A 20,291-nucleotide genomic window follows, 5' to 3' on the forward strand; every position below is an offset into this window, starting at 1 on the left:
TTAAATCCGTGACCCCTGTGCCCTTGACCAACACCCTGTAAACACTGATTCAGTTTCTCTTGGCAATGTGACACAATGCTCTCGAAAGCCACTGTAAAGAACGGTTTGCCCTAACACTTACAAGCTGGGCTTATACACACCCTAGAACATGACTGTGTTCCAAGCAGCACTTCAAAGAAGTGACTGAGGGGAAATGGGACCCATAGGGTGGACTTTGATTCAGTCTGCTGGTGTCTGAAGAGGAGATTTAGAGTGAGATCTTCCATCAACACTTATGCATGTGAAAATAAATAAAAATAAAGATGTGGAGAACAGGAAAGATGATAGTCACCTGCATTCTTATAAGTGAGCCTGAGAAGTTGTGCCACTACCAATGATCTTGGAGGTCTCCAGTACTGTGAGGAGTCAATTTTCACTAACCAGTGATGTTTTCTTATGTCGGCCCAAGCATACGAACACAGGGGCTTCCCCCACTTCGATGATCTCTTTGCTGGAACAGCTACTCACCCGATAGTAGTCGGTGCTGTACACATCCCGTGACATCCCAAAGTCCCCAATTTTCACCAGCAGGTTCTCTCCCACCAGGCAGTTCCGGGTGGCCAGGTCACGGTGCACGAAGTGTTGGGATGCCAGGTAGACCATGCCTGCTGCGATTTGCTGAGCGATGTGCAGCATCTGTGACTGCGTCAGCTCGGTGGGCGGGTTACCCTCTGCCATCAGCACCGCATCTGGCCCGTGTGCCCTGTGAGAGAACAGAAGGGGCTGGAACCTCAGCTGGAAGACTGGAGAGCCCCTCATTCTCCAGTCTGCAGCTGGAACTGGAGGACGCTCCCTGACCTGCGTGAAGAAGAGACCAGGATGCTCCGTTCCACACACAGTTTTCTCTCTACCACCAAGAAAGCACCTCCCAGCCTCGTTTCTACTGAGTGGGATGCGGGGGCTGTGTGGGCTGGAATGGTGAACCCCCACACCAACACATCAACACGCTAATGTTTCAGGAAATTCAGAACTCTGTTCTCATCAGACATTGGCCACAGTCTCAAACTCCAAGAAGCATAACCTAACTCGAATAAAGAAAAAACACCTATGGGGGTTGGCTCTCCTTCTCGAGTTATGATTCTAGTAGTATCTTTGGGTCCCTACCCCTCCTCCAAGCTGTGACCCACTGAACTGCTTTGCCTCAACACTGACGGCTCCAGATGTCCCCGCCAAAGATGGGCAGCTCTCCTGGTCTATGGCCAAATGTGGCTTCAAGTTGCCCTTGACTCTTCCTGAGAGGGAGCTACAGACAGTAATAAACAGAGTGCCTCTGCATGACTCGGGCAAAGCTGGCTACTCCAAGAGAAAGTAAGTGGTAGGTGTCTCCTTTTAGGGCTTGGAAACACTTGCAACAAAGATGGAGAGTGTTTCAATACATTTTAAAGGAGGGCAACTTCATCTATGGGTCCCAGAACTGCATATGAGTGTTTGAAAGTGAGAGAGACAGGATTGCCCAACATTTTTAGCCTGGATCCCGCCTTCCATGAACTGTTGCCACCCGAGGTACACCTTTATCCCCCAAGGCTGCAGACTACAAAGACTCTCCCTTTTACGTTTCTAAAACATGCTGTCACCAAGTCTTCTCCCCACCCCCACCCCATCCCCTGTTCTCTCTGAAGGCAAGCACTGGCAGAGGCGTAGGGCGTGTTCCAGTCCACCACTATCTAACACCCTGATCTGGGGAAGTGCTTGAACTTCACTAATCTGTAATTTCCTCATTAGTCAAAGGCACAAAGCGGGTATTAGGCTGGGTGATCCTTTGGTTCTTTCTCTGCTGCTGAATATCAAGATTTAACTATTCCTTGGGAAAGAGCTTTCTGGTTTCATACCAAACTAGTCTTAACAGTTTTCACCTCTCCTTAAACCCCAGCCCCCAGCTGCCTTTTGTAGCACCCAGGAACAACCTGAGGAAACATCTCTGGAGGTTAGAAGACAAGACATAGCACAGAAGCCAAAGCCCAGGCTGTCAGAATTGAATTTGAATCCAGTCCCAACACAGGAGAATTATGTCACCTTCTGGGTCTGTTTCCTTGTTCTATAAACCAGATCCTAGGAGTACCTTCCTAAGAGCATTGGCTTGAGGAAGACTTGAGGTTGCTTCTAAAGTAGGGGAAGGAGCTTTTTATAAAACAAGGGAGTGGGACTTTGCCAAAACAAGGTCTGTAATGCAGAGATATAGAGAACTGGGGTAAATAGGAACTTTCCTTTTCTTGAGGATGCCAAAGTTCTTCCCACCTCACAGAAGATTCCTCACTGAGATCTCAACCTCAGGAAAAAGATCTAGAGATACAAGTAAACTAAGAGGGAATCCAAAAGACTAACACAAACTTAGGCATTCAGGGAATGAGCAGAGCAGGTCACTGTCAGCCATAGCCTGTGCCAACTACAGAAAGCAGGGCTCTTGTGTCTGCAGGAAACAGTGATTCCAAACCCTTCCCAGGAAGGCAACCCTTCTGCAAACCTACTTCACCAGCCTTATACTCCACGAGCAAAAGAAAGCTGGCAGCCCCACACCATGGGTGTTTATAGCCTTGAGCATGGGGAGGTGGAAAGAGACCGAAGCTCTCACACTCTTAAACGGCCATTTTCCTGCCCACTTCTGAGAGGGCACAAAGGCTTTTCCCTGATAGAAGCCTCTCCACTCCTTTGCTTTCTTGGAGATGTCCCCCGATAAAGGGAGGATGGGTGAGCCTCCTGCACGAGCTCCTAAGAGGAGTCCAGGTCTTCCTGCCTCTCTTGAAAAATAAAAACTCATGCTGCTTCTTCTAGGAGGATCTCCTTAACAAGTGACAAGGCCTCCCCAGTGTTCTGGGTTGTGGGGCCAATAGCAGGCTTACAGCATCTACAGGAGGCGCTAGCCTTTGCTGGTCGCGTGGTCTCCGGCATGGCTTGAAGCTGGCAGTTCGCCACCCTGAGCTGGCTCTGTGCCTCACACCTCTTTCCTATTGTGTGTTTAAATGTGCAGGGAGTGCTGGGGATCGAACTCAGGGCTTTCACAGACGAGGAAGCACCTTGCCGCAGAGCTGCATGCTAGCCTCCCTCTGGTTCTTTAACCACTAAAGTGAGTTTATCTGTTACATTTACTGTAAAAATCAATTGGCACGTGACAGTTATACACCTTTATGGGACAGGGTGTCATATTTAATGCATGTATAGAATATATAAGGTAAGATTACAACAAAATGGTTGATATACATATCCCTTAGATATTTATCTTCCCTTGTATTAATAGCATCATCTCTATAGCTAATTTAAAATATGTAATTAATTGTAGCCAACCATTGTTACCCAGCCCTAGTCACCAGGACTTATCCATCTAATACAATGGCTCCTCGGTTCATTCCTTAAGCCATATTCCTCTGAGGGTGTTCACAGCCACTTTCTCTGGAAGGGAGGGCATGGTGGGAGTCTCAGCTCTATCACCTGCTGTGTGACTCAGCATCTTTAACTGTGCTACAAGAGTGGCATGATAACAACAACAACAATAATAATAATAATAATGAGCTTATCATTAATTTTTAAATTTTAAAATATTACTTGGTTTTCATAAATTAATACATCTATATGCTTAGAAATTTTAAATAATTATCCATTGCTACTTGAAAGTTACTCATCTACTTTTCTCCACGTTAGAAGGGAACTTTGGGGAGATTCTACAGGGAAAAACTGTGAAGCTCCTGAAACCAAATTTTCCTTTTCTTTGGCCACTCCACTGATGCAAGACCTGGCCACACTGTGCTCCGTGTGTGTGTGTGTGTGTGTGTGTGTGTGTGTGTGTGTTCTTACATGAATAAGAAGGTAAGAGACATAAGACACATGGCTCCCTCAGGCTCGGCCAAGATACTTGGAGACCTGTCATGCCAGCGCGGGCCAGGTCTCCTCCGGGAAGAGGACAGCCTGTACTTGCATCACTGCACCTGAGGTCTGCTCCTTGGCAGCCACCCTGTTCCAGAGTTTAGCAGATTCTGGAAGAAGCTGGCTGAGTTTTTAAGCTCTCCACGCCCTGTGTAGGATGCCAAGGGAGGCTTCAGAAGGCCATGAGGGAGCTGGGACACATCTGAGAGCCAGAAAGTCAGAGGATGGGTGTCAATGTACACACTCATATGCATACACTTACATTCACATACATGCACACTTGCACCCACACATGCCTACATACACTCACATGCATACACTCACATTCACATACATGCACACTTCCACCCACACATGCCAACACACTCACATTCATACACTCACATTCACATACACACACACTTCCACCCACACATGCCTACACACACTCATATGCATACACTCACATTCACATACATGCACACTTGCACTCACACATGCCTACACACACTCACATGCATACATACATACACACCCTCACACACATGCACACACACATGCCTATACACACTTACATGCATACACATGCCCTCACACACTCATATATATAGTCACACACATGTATACATACACACATGCATATATACTCACATCCATATACATTCAAACATGCCACTTTAATACACACACTTATGCATACACACTTATTGCACTCATGTACATGTGCATACACATAGGCACATGCATTCATATCCACACACAGTCACACACCCTCACACTTACATATACACACTACCCCCCCACATTTATGTACATGCACACACTAACGCACACAGACTCACACACATGCACTTCCACATACCTTTGCATTCACACACAGAACATATATACACTAATATACACTCACATATGTACTTACTCATACACACACACTCATACTCATGATGCATACACACTCTTACACACTCATTCACAGAGCACACACACTCACACACACACACCACAGTCTGAACATGCAGATCCCCACATGACTTCATGCAGATAACTGCAGGTGGGTTTATTTTGGCAGAATATTTAAGAAGGGCCATTTTTGGATTAAGGAAGAGCCCGATGGAATGATGAAAACATTTTTTCATAGGAATAACAGCCCTCGACCAGGTTGGTGTTTTCTCTTCTCTTTACTTTAGCTCTGACAACATGAAGTATGGAAGCTGCCATTACCCCATCTTTTACCCACAATGAAAACTTTGCTAACAGGGTGATGGGTTAGGATTGTCTCTCAATACTTTGAATTCTCCATGTGCTCCTGGTCTCACCTGGCATCCCCTCTTACACACATGTGTAGGGAAGGCAGTGGTCCAGCCCAGGCAGGGACTGAACAGTATGTGTAACAAAGACAGAGACCATAACAATGGTCCAGACAACAGCAACTCACCGCCAGTTCTGAAAGCGCTGTCCCCTTCAGCCATCCCTCCTGGGACGTACTGATTACTAAGCCCACAGTGTGACTCTTGCAGCAACCTGTGAAGCTGTCGGGGATGGCTTCTGTGTGATGACAGGAGGTCAGGGAGGACCATGTGTGACCATTACACAGAGAGGCCTCTCACTAGGATTTGGGATCTTTGAACCAAAGTAAATAGGAAACCATGGCAGAACTAGTGGGTTGTGGGGACAAACAGTATGATAACTTCCGCTCTGAACTCATTCTTGGGACGTATGTCGTGTTGCCTCCTTGGACGGGGAGTAGAAGGCCGGGAAGGGAAGGCCGGGAAAGGAAGGCAATCACACTCTCAGGCTTTTGTTTCTCTCAGGCTTTAGCTCGCTACTGACGTACATGGAATGCGCAGGCTCATACTTCAAAGATGCCAGCCGGTGCTTAAAGAAAGGGAGGCGTAGAAAGGACTGTAGGAGACTTTGAGAGGTGGGGAAGGCTTCTGAGCAAGGTGGGATGAAGACCCTCTCAGGGACCACATGGTGCTGAGGGGGAAGGAGAAGCCATATCCTCTTGTCCATGCTGGGACATGTGTGCCCGCTCTGATGCCTTACATGTGAGAGCCATTTTATTTCCTTATCTGCCTGATGCAAATGAAGGCCTTGTTTGCTTTCTTCCATGTCATGTGGTGTCTATGTGGCTCCCTATATGCTTCTCTCTAGACAGTCACAGGATGGGGACATCCGCCAGCGGGCCCCACCAAGGTGATAAACAGCCTGAAGTCATGTTATAAATCTCATCTCTTCTTATGATCCTGTTAATGACTGAGTTGGTCACCAGCAGAATTTTTCTAGCAGAGTTTGCCCATGGTACACCATGCCAACCCATGCTAGCTCAGCATAAACAGTCGCTCAGAACACTCGACTCACACATGCCAGAGCTGAGTACCAGCTTCATGTGTGTCTGGAGAGATGCCGCCCTGCAGACACACAGTCTGTAGGACAGAGACACGTGCTCTTCCTTTCTCTCTACCTTTCTGTTTTATGTGTGGGCGCAGCCATCACCAAGGAATGCTCCAATGAAAGGCCTGGGCTTCCCTTCACCCTTCCCAGGGGTTTCCCATCATTGCCCGGGTTATCTGAGTAGTCCGCCCTCTCCTCAAGCCTGGGTTGGCTCCTCCCCCTCACTAAACTCAACTTGGCTCCTCCCCTTCACTAAATTCAAGTTGGCTCCTCCCCCTCACTAAGCCCAGGTTGGCCCCTCCCTCGCACTGTACCTAAGGAATTTGTTGAGGTCCCCGTGTTTCATGTACTCAAAGACCATGATGAGTGGGTCGCCCTCCACACAGACACCATAGAACTTGACAATGTGCTCGTGCTGGAGGTTGGTCAGCAGCTCAGCTTCGCGATGAAAGTCCTTGCGCGCATTGTCGCTGGCGTCCTTCAGCGTCTGTCAAAAGGGAGACATCAAAGAGAAGGTTGTTTGGATAAGGAATTCCACCAGTGAGTCCTATGAATTCTAGAAGGGATGAGCATGTATCTAATTACATAAAATGTCAGGAAGCACCGTGATTCCTGAGGAAGTACTGTTTGTGCTTGTGAGGCCTCATCCTTGTGGGGACACAAAAGTCCGGAGCTTTCAGGGCAGTCCCCTAACTGCATTCTCATTGAGTTACAAGGGAGCCTCTCTCACAGGCTTTACCCTTCTTACCCTTGGCCTCAGCCCAGTGATCACCACGGTGTCTGTCAGTCCATGGTGCCTCTTGAGTTTTCTCTGGTACTATGCACACTTCTCTACTCAGATAACCCTTGAAATGTGTTTTCCTTAATTTTTTTTTTATCTATGTAGATGTATTTGCATAGAGCAATAAGTTCATGCCCGTGTGTGTGTGTGTGTGTGTGTGTGTGTGTATGTGTGTGTGTGTGTGTGTGTGTGTAGGTGTCCACAGAGGCTAGAGGTGCTAGACCCCATGGAACCAGAGTTACAGGTAGTTGTTAGGCACGACTAACAACTGAAGTTAGCTGCTGGGAACTGAATCTGGATCCTCGGCAAGACCACTATGCGGCCCTAACTACTGAGCCACCCTCCAGGCCCTGCTCATATGACTCTTTAAAGAATAAATTCTGAAGGGATCTCAGGGAATCGCATAGTGAGGCTCGGTAGTCCCAGCGTCCAGCTGCAATCAGGATCATGTTCCATCTCTATGCGACACCCTGGAAGCTTTCTCCAGCCTGTTTCCTGCTCACTGGGAAATGTCCTGTCCCTTCACCTGCAAGATGATCAGTGGCTCATACTGCCAGGATGCGGTGATCAAAACCCAGCAGGGCCTACAGAGAACAGCTCTGGAAGCTCGGCAGCATGAAGAGGTGATAGAACAACCTGTGGATCGCAGGGTCTAGCCTGGGGTAAGAAGCACGAAGCCTCTGTGATGTGCCCCATGAAGTCCTAGCCATCTCCTTGTGGCCAGTGTCACATATGAATACTCTTTTGTCACATACCATCACTAAGCCAGGGCTGTGGCAGAAACAAAGATGTATTGAGCTGGCTTTGGTGGCGCATACAGTCAGGTAAGTGCTGAAGACAGCAAACGTGGAGCACTGTGTGCTACACCTTGCTGGGCGCTTACAAAACCTTAGACTTAACTCCCAGAATAACAAGAGGAAAAGTGGCCATGGACCCTGATCTTGACCCAAGGGATTATGAACAAACATGTAGAAATGATACTTACAGAATGAACTGTAAATCTAGCACCTGAGAGAACCAGCTTCCCTGTGTCTGTTTGCCCATCCCTTGGCGTTGCTCCCCGGAGGCCTACAGTTCCAGGACCACCATATGTAATGTTCACAGCTGCTCAGATACCTCCCCTTTGCCTGGACTGCTCTCTTGGGCCAGGTTGAACAATACTCTGCCCCAACCCCCAGAATGTGTGATTGTTACAGTCCATGGTAAAAGGGATTCTGCGGATGATTAGAGCACAGATCTCCATGTGTGGGGTGAGCCCGGATCGATTGGGTGAGCCTAATGCCTAACAAAGGCCCTTGTCAGATACAAAGACAGGAAGAAATTAGATGGCATAGAAGATGCTACAGGAAGGCTCTCAAAATGGAAGAAAGGACCGTGTGTGGCTTAGGGGGCTGACAGTGGAGACAATGAAAATTATCTCTGACTTAGAACTTCATGAGGGAACCAGTTCTGCTGATACCTTCACTATAAGTGAGTAAAACTAATTTGGACTATGAAGAGATGGTTCGTGTGTTTCGAGTCCCTGCATGACAGCAGTCCTAGGGAACCAATACACCTCGCTACAGTCCTTCTCTTCTCTGAGGAGGGTGACTGAGTCGTTCTGCTGTCCCAGCTCAACAGAAGCCTCATTTAGCTACATGGCCAACCTGTATGGCACTGAGTGAAACCCTGAGTCAGTCAGTCATTGGGTGCAAGGTACCTCACAGTGTCACTTTGAGCAGAATTGCTGATAGTTGTGATTTTTGCGCTCTCAGGCTTGGGGAGCAAACCCCTCAATCTTGAGGCAAGGGTGCTGGTCACCACCAACTCCACCACAGTTTTAGTTTTCAATGTCATTTGCATTGAAGGGCCACTGTTTACACAAGTGAGTGTCACTGAGGATCTGGGTTCCCCAGGCCTTCTCAAGGAAGCAACAGCAGCAGAAGGCAGAGCTGTCAGCCTCCTTGTCTGCAGAGCTGGCTGTTTCCCTAACTGAAGCTCTTTATCAGCACTTAATGTTCTTCATGGAGTTGTGACCCGACTTGAGGAGACCTAAATCACAAGTGTTGCTTCCATTAGACCGGAGACAGTAGCATCCTAGGGGAAGTTGTGAAGTGGCCCTTCACTGTCCCCTCAAGCACCATGGGCTCTGCCTGGAAACAGAAGAAGATCTGGATCATGGAATGCTCAGAGAGGCCGGAATTCTCTGATGGTCATCACCATGGAAACAGCACAGTTCTTCACATGATAACGAAATGAACACACGCCAAGAACTAGGGTGTGATCTCTGCTTCTCTGAATAGAAGAAACTGAACTCTCTGTATCCCTCTGATTCCCAGGTATAGTCTAGTTGGGTCCAGACTAAACATCTTTGTCTTTCTGTCACAGAGGCAGGAGACATCATAGCCAGGCTCTTTCCTTGATCTCAGAGAAAACACACAGACCCTCCCATTCCTTGCCTCTGCCTCATGTTTGGGTCTGGGGTATTGTGTCTGTCTACCCACCAGCTTATCACCAGCTGCTTACCCGTGTTAAGCAACTAGAGAACTCTGAAATCCAAGGCCCGTACTCAGGGATGACAGGATGTGGAACAGAGGCACAAAGTGACTAGACATCTCAAAAGGTACTGATAAGGGTCAGAAAGGTAAGGCCAAGAGATACAAGTGGGTGATAAAGCTTGCTTTGAAGTTGGGGGGGGGGACACTGCCCAATGTGCTCTGCCCTGGAGACTCAGCCCAGTAACTCTCCTCCTCCTAGCAATGCTCCAATGGTTCCCAAGTAGAAGAGGTTCTAGGTTAGAACTGAGAGTCCCAGGTTCAAATCCTGGCCACACCCTGCTTCTCTAAGAACCCTGTTTTACTCTCTATTTCTTAGAGGTGCTGGAAGGATATGCCCTAGGATCCTTTGTCTAAAAGACATCGATGTGACTTGAACCTGAGACCAGGTCTCCTGTGCTCAGTTTTCTTATTCAAGAATCTACAAAAAAAAAAAAAAAAAAAAAAAAAAAAAGATGTGCAGATACCCATTGTTACCTGTTCAAGGCAGGAGAATGGCACTTCTTGGGAGGTCATCACCTGAATGCCTGAGTCCTAGGAATATCAGGTTGTGTGTGGAGGTGTAGTACTTGGCCCATGTTTTCCCAGGATGCTTTGTCTTTTGAGTCAGAGACTGCTACAATTTATGGGGAAGCTTATGTCCAAAGCCTTGTGTTTATCATGTGCCTAGAAAGGCGGCCCATCCTTCTAGGTCTTTGTTATAGGGCAAGCCTTAATTATGTCTTATTGATTCAAGAATGCTAGAGAGAAAGACATAGCCACAGATAGGCACACACACACACAGAGAGAGAGAGAGACAGACAGACAGACAGATAGACAGAGAGACAGAGACAGAGACAGAGAGACAGAGACAGAGAGACAGAGAGATAAAGGGAGACAGAGACAGAGACAAAGAGACACCAAGAGACAGAGTGATTCACAGGGGAGGGCAGAGAAAGGGGGAAGGAAAGAGAAAAAGAAAGGGGAAAGCAGAGAGGGGAGGAGAGGAGAAGGGGGAGGAGAAGAAGCAGCAGCAGAAGCAGCAGCAGCAGCAAGGTGAAGCAAGAGGAGGACAGAATCTTCTCTGGGAGAGAAACAACCTGAAGATCTTAATGAGCATCCAGTATCTCCATGCCCCCAGCGGGGACTTAGTGCAATGTCACAAACTGCTGTTCAGTCACATTTTTGGAACCAGAAGCGACTTTACTATTCATGGCCCAAATGCACCCTGCAAACCTGGCACCCTTCTGTGTGCCCATCCATTTCTGCATGGTGGGCCCTTCCTTTGAAATTATGATTCAATTCTATTTTAAGAGATTTTGGAAAATACGATGGTAACGACTTGGGTAACATCGAGATTTTGGCACTAAAAAGATAGGATTTTTGCAGGGATAGAATCAGGGCCAGACAGCAATCAGGAGCTAGAAGATTCTGCACCGAACCTGTTTATAAATATCACCTCTGTCTCAGTGCCGTGTCTGATTGTCACTGGACTCGGTTATGTGAGGCTTGGCTGGCTGCAGAGTGTCTGTCAACCAGAGAGCAGGAGGGTGGGGCCAGCTCGCCCCTAGGCGGTCCTCAGAACTTCAGACTCCTTTGATGGACTCCTTTGCTCAATCACCACGCTTTCCTGTTCCCTTCCTCCTGCCTGACTTACACTGTTGTTTCTTCTTTTTCCTGGTGGGTTTCCCCCCTTTTGGTACGCTAAGTCAGGGGTCATCTCTGACTCCAGCAGGAAGTCTCATTCAGGGCCGAGGCAAGACTGCCTGGTGCGTGAGCAGAGTCAGCGCTGGCATGGTGGAGAAGCAGGAAAACTGTCTCAGACAGACACGTGAGTCAGTCAAGTGAAACGCAAGTGAAGAGGAGAGGAGGAGATGAAAATTCATTTCAAAGGATGAAGCGGAAACTTGAAAGCAATGGGAAGCCAGATCGGGATGGCCTGTCTGGACTCGGGTCTGGCAGTGTGCCTCACCAAACTAAACGCGATAGTCTTCGAGATTTAGGTGGCTTAAGGAAAGACACGGTCAAAACAGACCTTTTAGCAATGTGGACCTCAAATCCTTCTCAGACTTGAGAGATCACAGAGCACCGTGTCTTTGGTAAAGATAAATTATGGAAGAGGTTATTATTTCCCCTGCTCAGTAACGACGCTTGAAACACAGAGAGAAATAAGGACGACCCAAAGCCGACCATGAAGGGTCCTGAGGACTTCCGGTTAATGTGTCAAAGGTCCTTGCGTCAAGATCTACTGTTGACAGAAACCTTACTCTCCACTATCTTCTAGCCCTGCCTTACATGACAGAGTAGATACTAGTTATGCCGTCAGCTATCATTTTAAATGCTGTTATTCTAAACTGTGATGTGCTTTAGTTCAAAAAACAAAGACAGAATTTTGGAAACTTGACAAAATGTTGAAATATCTCACCAATATTTTCATCTTAATATGTTGACATGATGTCGTGGGTTGAATTAATAAATTGTACTAATATAATAAGATCAATATTTTAATTCTACTTTTCTACTGTGCCTATCAGGAACTGGTTTTGTTTTTGTTTGTTTGCTTTGTGACTCACGTCAGTTTGCTCGGACCCGCACTGTTTTACAGAAGCCACCTCTGCAGCCTCTGGAGAGGGACAAGCCATGCCTTGGGAACCTGGGAAGGCCTTTCAAAGGTGTAAAGTTAAGATAAAATTAAGGCAGACACATTTCTTGCAGGGTTTCCACAGCCAACAGTCAGCCAAACATGCAAATCTTAGCCATGATTTAAAAAAAAAAATGAGGTTCTCTAAAAAGAAGGGCAAAGGAGGCTGCAGTCAATCGCACACACGGTGGACTCTGGAGAGGCGCAGTTCAGTAAACTCGGAGAAAGAAAGAACTCAGTACAAATGAAATTTTAGCAATGGCAGAGTGTAGTAGGCAGGTCCCAGAGATCCACAGAAGGAGAGGCTAAATAATTATACAAAGGAGTTAGCATTCACTCACGGTTCAGTGTGCTCTCTGCACTAGAAGCCAATAATGCATATGCCAACGCTATTAACTGTCGTAGATGGTTTTTGAAAGAACTTTAATCATGTGATAAGCAACAGTTTCAAACACAAGAGTCATGGCCTGGTTGTTGATTGCTGCTTTCTTTATTTTCTCAGCGATGGTGGCTATTGGGGCTCAAATGTAGGATAGGGAGGTATTGAGTTAGGTTCTAACACACATGCTATAAAAGACTCCATCATCTGGGGGGATAAAATTAATGCCTGCATGTCACATCAACTTACAGAATTGGAAATGTTGACCCATGGAGACAGAAAACAAGCTTAGAGATGGTCAGAGGAAAATATCAAATGGGAGACAAAGCCAGAAGTTGAGCTCAGTACAGTCAACTCAGAGCGTGTGCAGGCTCTGAACACACTGGCGCGTCACTGGGCGTCAGTTCCCCAGACGTGAAGGAGCTGGTGGCTCAGCATGGACCCTGGCTTAACTGTGAGTCAGGCTATCACGGAGCAGTGAATTAAAGGGTGCCTGGCTATTTCAGCTCATGCACCCAAGAGATGCAGAAGCATGAAGCGAGTCCTCAGGCCGTGCTTGACGCCAGGGGAGCTCTCTTTGGAGAAAGATAACTGGAACCTCGTGTGCGTGTGTGTGTGTGTGTGTGTGTGTGTGTGTGTAGAGGCTGGAGTTTGTTGTTCTTTGGGCTACAACCCAAGTTTGACTCCCAATTAGAGTAAAGTATCCTGAGCTTAATGCTTCTGAAAACATATGATTAAATTGGAGATCACCTAGAAAACAGTCACCAAAGTGACCAACAAGACAAAACTATATCTGATCAAGGGCTAACAATTAAAGCTACTAAGAAACATAGCTTAGTGGAGCTCTTTAGCAATTGGAGTGCATAAGGGTTCTTACAGGAAAGCCCTGCTCTCTGTCTTATGAGTGCACTGGAGCATGTATGCACACATACACACACACACATACACATGCACACACTCACACACACATATACACACACACCAACACAGACACACAGACACACATGTGGACACACATGTACACAGATACACACATGTACACATACACACATGTGCATACATATATACACACAAGCACACATACACATGTGCATGCATACACACATACATATACACACACATACACACATACACAAACACACACCCCACATTCATACATACACATGGACACACATGTACACAGATATACACATATACATAAACACATGTACACACATATACACACACAAACACACACATACACATGTGCACACGTGCGCAGACACACATTCACACACACATACACACACATCAAAGAGGAATAGAGAACTACTAAGTAATGTCTGGACAACAAAAGAACCAAACTTTTAGCAAACCATCATTAAAAGCTCTGTGATTTCTGTTCCAGGAGCCCAGGGAAGAACTGACAAACAGCGCTTTTTGCAGCCTGAATCTCATTAAGACACAAAAATGATCTTTTAGGCAACTATTGGCAAATGTCCTTAAATACAATAATCCTTCATAAATTTCCATCTTGTGGAGACAAGGATTTCACATGTCAGTCTGAATGGGGAAAAAAAGGTAGAAGAGGAGCCCGGGGAGAGGGAAGAGCAGGAGCAGAACTCTTGACGTGTCAGGATGTGCAAGAGGGCGTGATGACTGTGATAAGGAAGAAGGAAAGGAAGAAAGCTGCCAGCTGTCTTAGAAATTATTTTGCTGGGCGGAGAAATGGAGTCTAGGAACTCTGCATTCTCTCACCTATGAATCTTTTTACTGCTTCAGGATGGAAGACAATGAGCCTTTGCCTCTCCTTCTTCAATTCCTTATACATATTTAGAGACAGGTAGCCATAGTTGCTTCTTTTTCTGAAAGTGGCATCTTTGGTGCCCCTGGCCACTAAACTATAGGTAGATGTTGTGGTGTGCAGACTAATGGATTCTATAAATGACTGGCTGGGAAACTGACCCCCTGAATTCCTCTTCCCAAGAAATCCTAGAGGCAGGGTAAGCAGTCGTTGGTGTTTTTCTACCAATCAAACATCAGTGAGCAACCGAGGCAGGAGAGCACAGGCCAGCGAGTACTGGACGCCCAGAGGGGACTCGGTGACTTCTGCTGACAGCAAAGAACGACAGTCGCGAGGACTTCCTCAGATCATGAGCAAGCTTAGGGATCCCAAATGGACCAATCAGTAAAGAATGACTCTGTCGTCGTGTTTGAGATGACTGTCTTTTGTATTTTGCTCAAACTTTCTCAGACTATACAGTACAGCATCTCTGGTACTTCCCCCACAACCCATATTTTTCTCATCTTCAGCTCCTGTGCGTTGTAGGGCTGACTACACTGCCATTTCCACACTGAATGTGTGTGGGTCATCAGAATATTTCGTTATGACATAACTCAAGCCAATGAAAAGACCAATCTTTGCTACAGCCTGAAGTGAGCCTGTCTGAAAATGAAATTGGTGTTGAAAAGAGCAAGCCAGGCGGCAAGACAGACAGCATGAGGAGGCACGGGTTGGCTTTCTAGAGCCACTGGTGCCTGAAGCCAGGTTGACAGTGGCAAAACTTTCCAGCAGTGTGGCATTCTAGAGCACCGTCCCTGTCCCTTCTGGTTAGGTCAGTCTGACTTGGGTTTCCAAGGATCCTTGTGTTCTTTTTAGGAAGGTCACTTATGAGATATGAGGTTTGCTCACATTTGCCTGAAGTCAAAGTCTCCTGGGAATCCAATTTCCCAGCCCTGCTTCCTCCCTGACATTAAACTTTTATTTGTAAAGATAAGAAAGCCCCTCCTGTCCTTGCATACAAAATCTACTCCCTTGTACTTCTTTTTTAGAAGCGGTATGGCATCAAATTTCCTCAGGCTGGCTTTCCAGAGCACACACAGAACTTAACAAATAAAAATGTGGCCATGGTGAACGCAGGATGGACATTAAATGATGTCTACACAAGCTGCTTGACCTTGGGTGGATCGACACCAATCTCTGGATTTCTGGTTTTTTTTTTTTTTTCTTAGTTAGTTTTCTTGATGTTTTCTTTCGGGTGCTGGATCCCCTAGGAGCGGGACTACAGATGATTGTGAGTCACCATATAGCTGCCAGAGTTGGGACATGCTCCTCTGCAACAGCAGCCTGTGCTCTGAACTGCTGAGCCTCCTCAAGCCCTCTGGATTTCTGTTTGTTTTTAAAGGTTAGCTAATAAACATTCGTAACGGCAGTCCAGCAGTCCGTATGTAATGTAATGACTCATCCATACGTCCCTTTCTCTTTCTTTTTTGAGACAGAGTCTCGTGTAGCCCACTTGTTTCTGAAGTCACCACGGGCTGAAGGTGGCCTTCAGTACTGGATCCTTCTGCTGCCTGCACCTGCCAAGTGCGGGATTGTTGAGTGCGTGCCACCGTACCGAGCTTATTCAACCATTTCTAAAATGATTTCTCATTACACTAGACTATTAATGTTATATGTATGCCATGTTTATAGTTTTCTTCTGCTGTGACCTCCAGTGTTTCATGAAGTCACTTTATTGTACCGAGATAAATGACGACAGTCAACTCTAGCACCTCAGAATTCTCCTGCTTCTGAAGTCTCTTCGCACTCACTCCCCTACCATCGTCTCCTCATTCATCCAATGAGCATTTCATTTGATGTATTAGGCAACGTACTCGAAGCATGGATCCCCCATGGAGAGTGTGCTTGACACCCTAAAGAGGTCACAGACACACAATGTCACTCACTGAGTAAACACACTGACACAGGATTTAAAAACCTTGGGCTGGAGAGATGCTCAGCAGTTAAGAGCACTGACTGTTCTTCCAGAGGTCCTGAGTTCAAATCCCAGCAGCCACTTGGTGGCTCACAATCATCCATAACAAGATCTGATGCCCTCTTCTGGTGCATCTGAAGATGGCTACAGTGCAATTACATATAATAATAAATAAATCTTTTAAAAAATACTAAAACCTTGACAATGCTGTAAAGGCCATTTCAAGACCCATTGGCAGCATGGAGCATAGAGTCTGATCTGTGAGGGACGAGAAAGGACAGGCCTTCCAAAGAGGCAACCTGAGTGGAGACACTGCAGTTGCCTGCGCTAGAGCGTTGGGTAAGGACGGGGCTCTGTGGCAGGCGCTGTGCTGTGCCTGTGTGTAAGGCCAGTGTGTAAGTTGGCATTTCTGAACTGTCGGTGGAGAAAAATACCATCATTTCCTCTGTGGGAAAGAAGGAATCCAGACACTTTAAAAGTATAAAACTTGAGTCTGCTCTCAGCAAAGTGTCTGCTGAACCCACCCAGCAGCCCACTAGGTCTGCTAAGAATCCACCTGTGTGCATCTCCGACTCTTCTAACTTAATGCCTTGAGAGAGTTGCTTGGCTTCCCTGGGTCTTAGACGCCTCATCCATAAAACACGGGGCTAGGGTTTTATGTATATGATTTTAAAGGAATCTCTCAGACTCAGCATTCCCTGGTTCTAGAAATAAACTGGAATCAGTCAGGGAGGGGCACACCGATCCTACAAAGCAGACTTTGCAGCTTTATTTGAAAACCAAAAAAAAAAAAAATCATCTTGCATTCATAGTGCAAGAAAAAAGGTTGTAGGAAGGGTAGTTATTGAAATGCATGTTAGATGGAGCCAAAAATAGCTGATGCATAGACAGTTAATGCAAGGGAAACTGTGATGGAGCGTTTCCTTGGCAACCGAGTAACCCAAAGGAAAAGAAACTGGGTTTGATCAAAGGTTGGTTTCTTCACTCTGTACGTATGTATGTATGTATGTATGGACACATATGTGTATATATACATATATGTGTGTATGTTCATTATTATTATTCAGTGTAAAGAGGAAAACGGGCACAAATCCATTTCACTGAGAATCAAAGGTCATCCAAATAATCAAGAAAAGAGCAATCCAGCGGAATCCAAACAAGCAGACACTCTGGCAGGAGAGAGGCGCCATCAGCCTGGTTGCCCTTGAAGGCAGGCACATGGCCTGGAACACTGGGTCCTTCAAGCTCCTCAGGTATTCAGGAGCATCAACACCAGAATTCACCTGAACCTGACATCTGTCAGTCTGCACAGAGAGCTTTGGAGTGCAAACCACAGTCAGCTCTTTCCAGAGAGAGAGAAAGGACAATGGCTGCAGTTTCTTAGCATGCAAAGTCAATGCTGCAGGGGTTGCTAGGCAACAGCAGAAAGGCTGTCAAGCATCCCTGGGTGCATTCAATGGAATAGGAGCAACCCAAGCTACTCCCAAGATGTGAGAGGCTGCGCAGTCCTGGAAGATGTGTTCAGTTTGACATTGCTTAAAAAAAAAAGATACACAAAATATAAATCTGTTTGTTACAGTCAGAGCAGAATTACAGACATTTTCCTCCGAGATTAATTTAGTTCTGAATACATTTTCGGTTGGACCGAAGCCCTAGACGTGAGTTCACCTAGGTTGCCGAGAGGCTCTGTGCAAGGTCTGCAAGTCATCCTGACCTGATTCACCCCAGAGCTCATGAAGCTACAACCTCTGCATTCCAGAGAGATGACACGGTCCCCTGACGGAAGCCTGAGGTAGTGTGGGTAAGCTTCTCCTCTAAGGAACATTCATACTCAAGGTCGCGGTGTGAAGCTCCCCAGGTCTGTGGTCATTGAGCAAGAGCAGTGTTTTAATCTACAGCGCCTTTGTCCTTCTTCTCTGAGATGGCAATCTCCTTTTAACTCTGAGACGACTGGCAAAGTGTGGTCAGGAATTGACAAAGGGTCAAGTACCTATCCTCCACCCAACCCCACCCACAGCACTGTTTAATGAGCAAACGTTTACCACAGACCATTGATTTGCAGAAAGATGCTTGGTAAACCCAGAAGGTAACAGGAAAGAGTGTGCACTCGATGATTCAAAGGATTTGAGCCTGGAACTTGAAACAGGAGAGTCTAATGGACAATGTTAATGAGATGAGGCACAGAGCACGGTGTGCTATGGGCAGGAAGGCAGGGTGGTAGATGGTCTTCTAAAGCCCATCAAGGTTGGCAGGGGCAGGTGAGGACCCACCGAGGCATCATCACCATCTGTTCAACCCTACTCATTAGTGGAGCAGGCCACTCTGGTTCCGTGTTTGCTCAAAGGGATCTGAATGTACAAATAACAAATGTCCCAGATTTGACCACACAGTGCCTTCTCATCAAGGGCATTGCTGACGTGCAGGAGAGTCAGCACACGGCAGGGATGAGATGCTGCATTGCTGAGAACTCTCTTGGGTGATGCCCACATGCCTGAGCAGGGTCTCTCAGCTACTCCGGCTCTGTCATCTAGAATCCCCTGATCATCCAGCATTTTCACATACTCTGGGGGTCACGTGTACACACCATAAAGTAAACTCAGTCTGGAGCCTTCTCTAGACTCCCCGAATGACCTCCAAATAGAGTCTAAAACACAGACCCAACATGGACACAGGTCTCTCTCCATTTTCTGGTTTGATAGAGATGGCTTGGCTAGGGGTAAACACCCAGCCTGAACACATGCTCATCTATAAAGTTGCAGAAGTAACAACCCCTTTGGTCTCATTTATTCCCAAAGATAAAGAAGATTAAAGACAAAAAGAAACTAGAGATAAGATACTGCTAAATGTCCTGAATATGATATACTGAATAATAATAATTAATAAATAATAATAATAATAATTAGGGAAACTTTGTCAAGAGGTGGAAGGAAGAAGGCAGGAAGAAGAATGGATTAGTCACCTCCAGCCACCACTGGTCCTTCCTGCGGCAGCTTCTAACCCAGCCTCACAGCTCTTTAGAATGGCCCTCTTCTTCTATGCCTAGCCACCATCCGTTTCCCTTTGTTGGAGAGATGATGAGTTTGTTATTTGTCAGACTGACAATTCCTAGAACCATCAGCTCTTGACTCATCGAAACCTGGAGCTCTCAATGGTTTTCCAGGAGTTTATAAGCAGCACGCCACTCTGGATAGGGCTTATCAAAAGTTTTCAGATCACGAGGAAAGAAACTGTAGAGCATTTCTAGCTAGAATAACTTTAGCAAAACTGTCTGGCTTTTTTAGAATAGGTAACTTTAAGGATAATTGTATTCTCTTAGCTTTCTATCCATGTGCATATAATATAATAAAGTCTGGTATTATAGAGGCATATGCACCTGATTTCTTAAGGGAATACAATGTCGCCTAGGTTATAATGACTAATTAAATATGATTCAGGCAAATGGTGCCTGTTTGGCAGAAACATGATTCGACAACAACAATAACCCAGCCATCTTTCATTAACCTAAGAGGTTAGATTTTATTATGTTAGCCACATCCACATCCATTTAACACTTAACTCATTTTATAATTGTATGACCTTTTAAATGTTCGGTATCCTCATATCAAAAATACCTTGGCGAGTTTTCAAAAAAAATTATAATGCATGTTTCAAAGATCTGCCCAAATCCACTGTGGTATTTTTATTAAGACCTACAAAGTCCAATAGAAAAGTATCCTTTTCAATGTTGTTGCTTATCTTATTGAAGAATAGAACTCCTTTATTTTTTAGTTCATGGGGACATGACTATGATGAGGATTTTCAGAATCCTTTATTTTGTAGAAACTCTACATTATGGTGGTGACACATTCAGATCTTGTTGAAATCATATCTATGGTGTTACAAAAAGCATCCAGTGGCTTCAGACAGTTGGAAGGGACACATACGGATGGTATATAGGACAGATCAATGCAATGGAGTCAATAATCCTTCCTTC

The sequence above is a fragment of the Apodemus sylvaticus genome, chromosome 14 (genome assembly GCF_947179515.1).
Source record: "Apodemus sylvaticus chromosome 14, mApoSyl1.1, whole genome shotgun sequence".
Taxonomy (NCBI): domain Eukaryota; kingdom Metazoa; phylum Chordata; class Mammalia; order Rodentia; family Muridae; genus Apodemus; species Apodemus sylvaticus.